The 11,428-nt window shown below is 41.2% G+C and overlaps 1 non-coding gene across 1 annotated transcript; it reads right to left on the bottom strand.

The window, feature by feature from the left end:
- Positions 1-8,472: 8,472 nt before the first annotated feature.
- On the bottom strand, positions 8,473-8,580 carry LOC112699817 (small nucleolar RNA R71). The gene has a single exon (XR_003152755.1). It is a non-coding gene; the product is annotated as a small nucleolar RNA R71 (small nucleolar RNA).
- Positions 8,581-11,428: the final 2,848 nt, after the last annotated feature.

Below are 11,428 nucleotides of genomic sequence, written 5' to 3'. Positions count from 1 at the left end.
TCTGAATGGAGCATCATAGGTATTTTCTATGATGGTCTCTCTGAACTATCCAAGATGTCTTTGGATAGCTCTGCTGGAGGCTCTCTTCATCTGAAGAAGACGCCTACTGAAGCTCAAGAACTAATTGAAATGGTTGCAAATAACCAATTCATGTACACTTCTGAAAGAAATCCTGTGAACAATGGGACTAGTCAGAAGAAAGGAATTCTTGAGATTGACACTCTGAATGCCATATTGGCTCAGAACAAGATATTGACTCAACAAGTCAAAATGATTTCTCAAAGTCTGTCTGGAATGCAAAATGCACCAAGCAGTACTAAGGAAGCTTCATCTGAGGAAGAAGCTTATGATCCTGAGAACCCTTCAATGGAAGAGGTGAATTACATGGGAGAACCCTATGGAAACACCTATAATCCTTCATGGAGGAATCATCCAAATCTTTCATGGAAGGATCAACAGAGACCTCAACAAGGTCTTAACAATAATAATGGTGGAAGAAACAGGTTTAGCAATAGCAAGCCTTTTCCATCATCTTCTCAGCAACAGACAGAGAGTTCTAAGCAGAATAACTCTGACTTAGCAACCATGGTCTCTGATCTAATCAAAACCACTCAAAGTTTCATGACTGAAACTAGGTCTTCCATTAGAAACTTGGAAGGACAAGTGGGTCAGCTGAGCAAGAAAATTACTGAACTCCCTCCTACAACTCTCCCAAGCAATACAGAAGAAAATCCAAAAGGAGAGTGCAAGGCCATCAACATGGCCGAATTTTGGGAGGAAGAAGAGGCAGTGAACGCCACTGAGGAAGGCCTCACTGGACGTCCACTGGCCTCCAATGAGTTCCCCAATGAGGAACCATGGGAATCTGAGGCTCAAACTGAGACCATAGAGATTCCATTGGACTTACTTCTGCCATTCATGAGCTCTGATGAGTATTCTTCCTCTGAAGAGGATGAGTATGTCACTGAAGAGCAAGTTGCCAAATATCTTGGAGCAATCATGAAGCTAAATGACAAGTTATTTGGAAATGAGACTTGGGAGGATGAACCCCCTTTGCTCACCAAAGAACTGGATAACTTGTCTAGGCAGAAACTGCCTCAAAAGAGACAGGACCCTGGGAAGTTTTCAATACCTTGTACCATAGGCACCATGACCTTCAAGAAGGCCTTGTGTGACTTAGGGTCAAGTGTAAACCTCATGCATCTCTCTGTAATGGAGAAATTAGGGATCTCTGAGGTACAAGCTGCAAGAATCTCACTAGAGATGGCAGACAACTCAAGAAAACAAGCCCATGGACTTGTAGAGGACGTTCTGGCTAAAGTTGAAGACCATTACATCCCTACTGATTTCATAGTCCTAGAGACTGGGAAGTGCATGGATGAATCCATCATCCTTGGCAGACCCTTCCTAGCCACAGCAAAGGCTGTGATTGATGTTGATAGAGGAGAGTTGATCATTCAAGTGAATGAAGAATCCTTGGTGTTTAAGGCCCAAGGATACCCCTCTATCATCATGGAGAAGAAGCATGAAGAGCTTCTCTCAAATCAGAGACAAACAGAGCCCCCACAGTCAAACTCTAAGTTTGGTGTTGGGAGGCCACAACCAAACTCTAAGTTTGGTGTTGAAACCCCCACATTCAAACTCTAAGTTTGGTGTTGGGAGGTTCCAACATAGCTCTGAGCATTTCTGAGGCTCCATGAGAGTCCTCTGTCAAGCTAATGACATTAAAGAAGCGCTTGTTGGGAGGCAACCCAATGTTTTATAATTAATTATTTTCTTTTGTTATTTTATCTTTTTTGTAGGTTGATGATCATGAGAAGTCACAAAATCAATGAAAAAAGCAAAAACAGAATGAAAAACAGGAAAAAAAACAGCACACCCTGGAGGACGCACCCACTAGCATTTAAACGCCAGTGAGGTTAGCTGTTGGGCATTTAACGCCCAGTCTGGCACCATTCTGGGCGTTTAACGCCAGAAAGGGGCACCAGACTGGCGTTAAACGCCAGAAATGGGCAAGAAGCTGGCGTTAAACGCCAGAAATGGGCACCAGTCCGGCGTTTAACGCCAGAAATGGCTCAAAACGTGATTTTGAATGCCATTTGGTGCAGGGATGACTTTTCCTTGACACCTCAGGATCTGTGGACCCCACAGGATCCCCACCTACCCTACCACTCTCTCTCTCTTCTTCACCCATTCACCAATCACCTCAATACCTCTTCCCCAAAAACCCTTCACCTATCAAATCCCATCTTTCTCTTCACCACTCACATCCATCCTTCATAAAACCCCACCATTCAAATTCAAACCACTTTCCCACCCAAACCCACCCTCAAATGACCGAACCTTCCTATCCCCCTCTCCTATATAAACCCTCATTCACTCCTTCATTTTCACACATCCTAAACACCAATTCTCTTCCCTTTGGCCGAATACAAAGCCATTCCATTTTTCCCTCTTTTCTTCTTCTTCTACTCTCTTCTCTCTTCTTTTGCTCGAGGACGAGCAAACCTTTTAAGTTTGGTGTGGTAAAAGCATTGCTTTTTGTTTTTCCATAACCATTTATGGCATCCAAGGCCAGAGAAACCTCTAGAAAGAGGAAAGGGAAGGCAAAAGCTTCCACCTCCGAGTCATGGGAGATGGAAAGATTCATCTCAAGGGTGCATCAAGACCACTTCTATGAAGTTGTGGCCTTGAAAAAGGTGATCCCCGAGGTCCCCTTTTCACTCAAAAAGGGTGAATATCCGGAGATCCGACATGAGATCCGAAGAAGAGGTTGGGAAGTTCTTACCAACCCCATTCAACAAGTCGGAATCTTGATGGTTCAAGAGTTCTATGCCAATGCATGGATCACCAAGAACCATGACCAAAGTGTGAACCCGAATCCAAAGAATTATCTTACTATGGTTCGGGGGAAATACTTGGATTTTAGTCCGGAAAGTGTGAGGGTGGCGTTCAACTTGCCTATGATGCAAGGAGATGAACATCCTTACACTAGAAGGGTCAACTTTGATCAAAGGTTGGACCAAGTCCTCACAATCATATGTGAAGAGGGCGCCCAATGGAAGAGAGATTCAAGAGGAAAGCCGGTTCAATTGAGAAGGCATGACCTCAAACCCGTGGCTAGAGGATGGTTGGAGTTCATCCAACGCTCAATCATTCCCACTAGCAACCGGTCCGAAGTTACCATAGACCGGGCTATCATGATTCATAGCATCATGATTGGAGAAGAAATAGAAGTTCATGAGGTTATAGCCCAAGAACTTTATAAGGTGGCGGACAAGTCCTCTACCTTGGCAAGGTTAGCCTTTCCTCATCTCATTTGTCACCTCTGTTATTCAGTTAGAGTTGACATAGAGGGAGACATCCCTATTGATGAGGACAAACCCATCACTAAAAAGAGGATGGAGCACACAAGAGACCCCACTCATCATGAAATCCCTGAGATTCCTCAAGGGATGCACTTTCCTCCACAAAACTATTGGGAGCAACTAAACACCTCCCTAGGAGAATTGAGTTCCAACATGGGACAACTAAGGGTGGAGCATCAAGAACACTCCATCATCCTCCATGAAATTAGAGAAGATCAAAGAATCATGAGAGAGGAGCAACAAAGACAAGGAAGAGACATTGAGGAGCTCAAGCACTCCATAGGATCTTCAAGAGGAAGAAAGAGCCGCCATCACTAAGGTGGACCCGTTCTTTGATTTCCTTGTTCTTTATTCTTCTGTTTTTCGAATTTTATGCTTATGTTTGTCCATGTTTGTGTCTTGTGATCATTAGTGTCTTAGTGTCTATGCCTTAAAGTTATGAATGTCCTATGAATCCATCACCTCTCTTAATAAAAACGTGCTTAAATTGAAAAGGAAAGAATTGCATGAATTTTGAATTTTATAACAGTTTAATTATTTTGATGTGGTTGCAATATTTTTGTTTTCTGAATGTATGCTTAAACAGTGCATATGTATCTTGAATTTGTGGTTCATGAATGTTGGCTCTTGAAAGAATGATGAAAAAGGAGACATGTTACTGAGGATCTGAAAAATCATTAAAATGATTCTTGAAGCAAGAAAAAGCAAAAAAAGAAAAAGAGAAAAGGAAAAGAAAACGAAAAAAAGAGAGAAAAGAAAGAAAAATAAAGTTGTGATCCAAGGCAATAAGAGTGTGCTTAAGAACCCTGGACACCTCTAATTGGGGACTCTAGCAAAGCTGAGTCACAATCTGAAAAGGTTCACCCAATTATGTGTCTGTGGCATGTATGTATCCGGTGGTAATACTGGAAGACAGAGTGCTTTGGGCCACGGCCAAGACTCAAAAAGTAGCTATGTTCAAGAATCATCATACTTTACTAGGAGAATCATTAACACTATCTGGATTCTAAGTTCCTAAAGAAGCCAATCATTCTGAATTTCAAAGGATAGAGTGAGATGCCAAAACTGTTCAGAGGCAAAAAACTAAAAGCCCCGCTCATCTAATTAATACTGATCTTCATAGATGTTTTTGGAATTCATTGCATATTCTCTTCTTTTTATCTTATTTGATTTTCAGTTGCTTGAGGACAAGCAACAATTTAAGTTTGGTGTTGTGATGAGCGGATAATTTATACACTTTTTGGCATTGTTTTTAGTATGTTTTTGGTATGATATAGTTAGTTTTTAGTATATTTTTATTAGTTTTTAGTTAAAATTCACTTTTCTGGACTTTACTATGAGTTTGTGTGTTTTTCTGTGATTTCAGGTATTTTCTGGCTGAAATTGAGGGACCTGAGCAAAAATCTGATTCAGAGACTAAAAAGGACTGCAGATGCTGTTGGATTCTGACCTCCCTGCACTCGAAGTGGATTTTCTGGAGCTACAGAAGCTTAATTGGCGCGCTCTCAACGGCGTTGGAAAGTAGACATCCTGGGCTTTCCAGCAATATATGATAGTCCATACTTTGCCCAAGATTTGATGGCCCAAACCGGCGTTCAAAGTCACCTTCAAGATTTCCAGCGTTAAACGCCGGAACTGGCACCCAAATGGGAGTTAAACGCCCAAACTGGCACTAAAGTTGGCGTTTAACTCCAAGAAGAGTCTCTACACGAAAATGCTTCATTGCTCAGCCCAAGCACACACCAAGTGGGCCCGGAAGTGGATTTTTATGTCTTTTACTCATCTCTGTAAACCTTAGGCTACTAGTTTTCTATAAGTAGGACCTTTTACTATTGTATTTTCATCTTTGGATTATTCTTGATCCTTTGATCATCTTTGGACATCTAGTTCTTAGATCATGATAGAGAGACTTTGGTAGCTATCTTCATTTTATGCTATCTTAGATCATTGGGAGGCTGGCCATTCGGCCATGCCTAGACCTTGTTCTTATGTATTTTCAACGGTGGAGTTTCTACACACCATAGATTAAGGTGTGGAGCTCTGCTGTACCTCGAGTATTAATGCAATTACTATTGTTCTTCCATTCAATTCCGCTTGTTCTTGTTCTAAGATATCACTTGTTCTTCAACTTGATGAATGTGATGATCCGTGACACTCATCATCATTCTCACCTATGAACGTGTGACTGACAACCACCTCCGTTCTACCTTCGATTGGGTGAATATCTCTTGGATTCTTTAACCGGAATCTTCGTGGTATAGGCTAGAACTGATGGCGGCATTCAAGAGAATCCGGAAGGTCTAACCTTGTCTGTGGTATTCTGAGTAGGATTCAATGATTGAATGACTGTGACGTGCTTCAAACTCCTAGCAGGCGGGGCGTTAGTGACAGACGCAAAAGAATCGATGGATTCTATTCCGGCCTGACCGAGAACCGACAGATGAATTCCGCGTGCTATGACAGAGCATATGCAATCGTTTTCACTGAGAGGATGGAAGGTAGCCATTGACAACGGTGAAACCCTACACAAGCTTGCCATGGAAAGGAATAAGAAGGATTGGATGAAGACAGTAGGAAAGCAGAGAGACGTAAGGGAAGGCATCTTCATGCGCTTATCTGAAGTTCCTACCAATGAATTACATAAGTATCTCTATCTTTACCTTTGTGTTATTTTCGTTCATCACATTATCCATTTGAGTTTGCCTGACTAAGATTTACAAGATGACCATAGCTTGCTTCATACTAACAATCTCCGTGGGATCGACCCTTACTCGCGTAAGGTTTATTACTTGGACGACCCAGTGCACTTGCTGGTTAGTTGTGCGAAGTTGTGTAATGCCATGGTACTGAGCCACCAAGTTTTTGGGGTTCATGACCGGGGATTATGAGAGTTGTGAAAAGTATTGTTCACAATTTCGCGCACCAAGTTTTTGGCGCCGTTGCCGGGGATTGTTCAGTTTGGACAACTGAAGGTTCATCTTGTTGCTTAGATTAGGTATTTATTTTTTCGAAATTCTTGAAGATGAATTCTAGAGTTTCATGATGATTTGTTGAAGTCTGGCTGGCTGAGAAGCCATGTCTAATCTCATTGGACCGAGGTTTCAACTTATCATCACAAGAGCTTGTTGATTTCTATCAATCTTGCTTTTAGAGCAGTGATCTGCTAAGGCTTGGCTGGCCATTGGCCATGTCTAGTGTTTTGGACCGAAGCTTTCTTTGAAAGCTTGGCTGGCTGTGAAGCCATGTCTAATTCCTGGACCGGAGTCTTAGACTAGCATTGCACTGATTCCTGGAATTCTCATTAAGAATTTTGATATCTTTTTCCATTTAATTTTCGAAAAACACAAAAAAATCAAAAAAAAATCATAAAATCCAAAAATTTCTTGTTTGAGTCTAGTGTTTCATTTTAAGTTTGGTGTCAATTATATGCATCCATTCATGTGTCTTAGGGATCTTCAAGTTGTTCTTGATGATTTTCGTGCTCTGATCTTTAAATTCAATTGACTTGAGTGTTTTGTGTGTCTCATATGCATTTTCATTTTGTTAGTGTCAGTGGTATACAAACTGCTAAGTTTGGTGTCTTGCATGCATTGTTATTTGATTCTTGTTGCATTTTGATTTATCCTTATTATTAAAAATCCAAAAATATTTTTAATTTGTGTCTTCTCAAGTCAATGATACAGAGAATTGAAGATTCAGAACATACAGCAGAGGAATTATACAGAAAAAGCTGGGCGTTCAAAACGCCCAGTGAAGAAGGACAGACTGGCGTTTAAACGCCAGCCAGGGTACCTGGTTGGGCGTTTAACGCCCAAAAGGGTATAGTTTTGGGCGTTAAACGCCAGAATGTGCACCATTCTGGGCGTTTAACGCCAGGATGGCTACAGGGGGAAGATTTTGTTTTCAAATCAAATTTTTTTCTAAGTTTTCAAAATCTTTTCAAAATCAAATCTTTTTCAAATCAATTTTTCAATCAAATCTTTTTCAAAATCAATTTCTTTCCATTTTCAAAAATACTTACTATCAATTAATGATTTGATTCAACATTTCAAGTATGTTGCCTTTTCTGTTGAGAAAGGTTTAATGTTTGAATCATATCTTTTCTTGTTAGTCAAGTTTTTAATTTTCAAAATCAAATCTTTTTAAAAATGTTTTTCAAATCATATCTTCTCAATCATTTTTTTTTAAAACAAATCATATCTTCTTAACCACATCTTTTTCAAAATAGTTTTCAATCAAATCTTTTTAATTTCTAATTTCAAAATCTTTTTCAAAAAATCACTTGATCTCTTTCTCACTCTTGGTTTTCGAAAATTTATTAGTATTTTTTTTTAAAATATTTTCAAAATTTCTTACCTAATTTTCGAAAACCACTTCCCTCCTTCTCACATCCTTCTATTTATGGACTAAAACTATCCCTTAATGCAAAATTCGAACTCCATCTTCTTTGATAAGTTCGAATTTTCTACTTCTGTCTTCTACTCTTCTTTTCCTCTGACACTTTAAGGAATCTCTATACTGTGACATAGAGGATTCCACATTTTCTTGTTCTCTTCTCTTTCTTATGAGCAGGAGCAAAGACAAGGGCATTCTTGTTGAGGCTGATCCTGAACCTGAAAGGACCTTGAAGAGAAAGCTAAGAGAAGCCAAAGCACAACTCTCTTTAGAGGACCTGACCGAATTCTTCAAAGAAGAAGAACACATGGCAGCCGAAAACAACAATGCCAACAATGCAAGGAAGGTGCTGGGTGACTTTACTGCACCTACTCCCGACTTCTATGGGAGAAGCATCTCCATCCCTGCCATTGGAGCAAACAATTTTGAGCTTAAGCCTCAATTAGTTTCTCTAATGCAACAGAATTGCAAGTTCCATGGACTTCCATTGGAAGATCCTCATCAGTTCTTAGCTGAGTTCTTGCAAATCTGTGACACTGTCAAGACTAATGGGGTTGACCCTGAGGTCTACAGACTTATGCTATTCCCTTTTGCTGTAAGAGACAGAGCTAGAGCATGGTTGGACTCTCAACCTAAAGAAAGCATGGACTCTTGGGAAAAGCTAGTCAATGCCTTCTTGGCAAAGTTCTTTCCACCTCAAAAATTGAGTAAGCTTAGAGTGGAAGTCCAAACCTTCAGACAGAAGGAAGGAGAATCCCTCTATGAAGCTTGGGAAAGATACAAACAATTAATCAGAAAGTGTCCTTCTGATATGCTTTCTGAATGGAGCATCATAGGTATTTTCTATGATGGTCTCTCTGAACTATCCAAGATGTCTTTGGATAGCTCTGCTGGAGGCTCTCTTCATCTGAAGAAGACGCCTACTGAAGCTCAAGAACTAATTGAAATGGTTGCAAATAACCAATTCATGTACACTTCTGAAAGAAATCCTGTGAACAATGGGACTAGTCAGAAGAAAGGAATTCTTGAGATTGACACTCTGAATGCCATATTGGCTCAGAACAAGATATTGACTCAACAAGTCAAAATGATTTCTCAAAGTCTGTCTGGAATGCAAAATGCACCAAGCAGTACTAAGGAAGCTTCATCTGAGGAAGAAGCTTATGATCCTGAGAACCCTTCAATGGAAGAGGTGAATTACATGGGAGAACCCTATGGAAACACCTATAATCCTTCATGGAGGAATCATCCAAATCTTTCATGGAAGGATCAACAGAGACCTCAACAAGGTCTTAACAATAATAATGGTGGAAGAAACAGGTTTAGCAATAGCAAGCCTTTTCCATCATCTTCTCAGCAACAGACAGAGAGTTCTAAGCAGAATAACTCTGACTTAGCAACCATGGTCTCTGATCTAATCAAAACCACTCAAAGTTTCATGACTGAAACTAGGTCTTCCATTAGAAACTTGGAAGGACAAGTGGGTCAGCTGAGCAAGAAAATTACTGAACTCCCTCCTACAACTCTCCCAAGCAATACAGAAGAAAATCCAAAAGGAGAGTGCAAGGCCATCAACATGGCCGAATTTTGGGAGGAAGAAGAGGCAGTGAACGCCACTGAGGAAGGCCTCACTGGACGTCCACTGGCCTCCAATGAGTTCCCCAATGAGGAACCATGGGAATCTGAGGCTCAAACTGAGACCATAGAGATTCCATTGGACTTACTTCTGCCATTCATGAGCTCTGATGAGTATTCTTCCTCTGAAGAGGATGAGTATGTCACTGAAGAGCAAGTTGCCAAATATCTTGGAGCAATCATGAAGCTAAATGACAAGTTATTTGGAAATGAGACTTGGGAGGATGAACCCCCTTTGCTCACCAAAAAACTGGATAACTTGTCTAGGCAGAAACTGCCTCAAAAGAGACAGGACCCTGGGAAGTTTTCAATACCTTGTACCATAGGCACCATGACCTTCAAGAAGGCCTTGTGTGACTTAGGGTCAAGTGTAAACCTCATGCATCTCTCTGTAATGGAGAAATTAGGGATCTCTGAGGTACAAGCTGCAAGAATCTCACTAGAGATGGCAGACAACTCAAGAAAACAAGCCCATGGACTTGTAGAGGACGTTCTGGCTAAAGTTGAAGACCATTACATCCCTACTGATTTCATAGTCCTAGAGACTGGGAAGTGCATGGATGAATCCATCATCCTTGGCAGACCCTTCCTAGCCACAGCAAAGGCTGTGATTGATGTTGATAGAGGAGAGTTGATCATTCAAGTGAATGAAGAATCCTTGGTGTTTAAGGCCCAAGGATACCCCTCTATCATCATGGAGAAGAAGCATGAAGAGCTTCTCTCAAATCAGAGACAAACAGAGCCCCCACAGTCAAACTCTAAGTTTGGTGTTGGGAGGCCACAACCAAACTCTAAGTTTGGTGTTGAAACCCCCACATTCAAACTCTAAGTTTGGTGTTGGGAGGTTCCAACATAGCTCTGAGCATTTCTGAGGCTCCATGAGAGTCCTCTGTCAAGCTAATGACATTAAAGAAGCGCTTGTTGGGAGGCAACCCAATGTTTTATAATTAACTATTTTCTTTTGTTATTTTATCTTTTTTGTAGGTTGATGATCATGAGAAGTCACAAAATCAATGAAAAAAGCAAAAACAGAATGAAAAACAGGAAAAAAAACAGCACACCCTGGAGGACGCACCCACTAGCATTTAAACGCCAGTGAGGTTAGCTGTTGGGCATTTAACGCCCAGTCTGGCACCATTCTGGGCGTTTAACGCCAGAAAGGGGCACCAGACTGGCGTTAAACGCCAGAAATGGGCAAGAAGCTGGCGTTAAACGCCAGAAATGGGCACCAGTCCGGCGTTTAACGCCAGAAATGGCTCAAAACGTGATTTTGAATGCCATTTGGTGCAGGGATGACTTTTCCTTGACACCTCAGGATCTGTGGACCCCACAGGATCCCCACCTACCCTACCACTCTCTCTCTCTTCTTCACCCATTCACCAATCACCTCAATACCTCTTCCCCAAAAACCCTTCACCTATCAAATCCCATCTTTCTCTTCACCACTCACATCCATCCTTCATAAAACCCCACCATTCAAATTCAAACCACTTTCCCACCCAAACCCACCCTCAAATGACCGAACCTTCCTATCCCCCTCTCCTATATAAACCCTCATTCACTCCTTCATTTTCACACATCCTAAACACCAATTCTCTTCCCTTTGGCCGAATACAAAGCCATTCCATTTTTCCCTCTTTTCTTCTTCTTCTACTCTCTTCTCTCTTCTTTTGCTCGAGGACGAGCAAACCTTTTAAGTTTGGTGTGGTAAAAGCATTGCTTTTTGTTTTTCCATAACCATTTATGGCATCCAAGGCCAGAGAAACCTCTAGAAAGAGGAAAGGGAAGGCAAAAGCTTCCACCTCCGAGTCATGGGAGATGGAAAGATTCATCTCAAGGGTGCATCAAGACCACTTCTATGAAGTTGTGGCCTTGAAAAAGGTGATCCCCGAGGTCCCCTTTTCACTCAAAAAGGGTGAATATCCGGAGACCCGACATGAGATCCGAAGAAGAGGTTGGGAAGTTCTTACCAACCCCATTCAACAAGTCGGAATCTTGATGGTTCAAGAGTTCTATGCCAATGCATGGAT

Source organism: Arachis hypogaea, chromosome 6 (genome assembly GCF_003086295.3).
Source record: "Arachis hypogaea cultivar Tifrunner chromosome 6, arahy.Tifrunner.gnm2.J5K5, whole genome shotgun sequence".
NCBI classification, from domain to species: Eukaryota; Viridiplantae; Streptophyta; class Magnoliopsida; order Fabales; family Fabaceae; genus Arachis; species Arachis hypogaea.
This window is presented reverse-complemented; position numbering and strand designations above follow the sequence as displayed.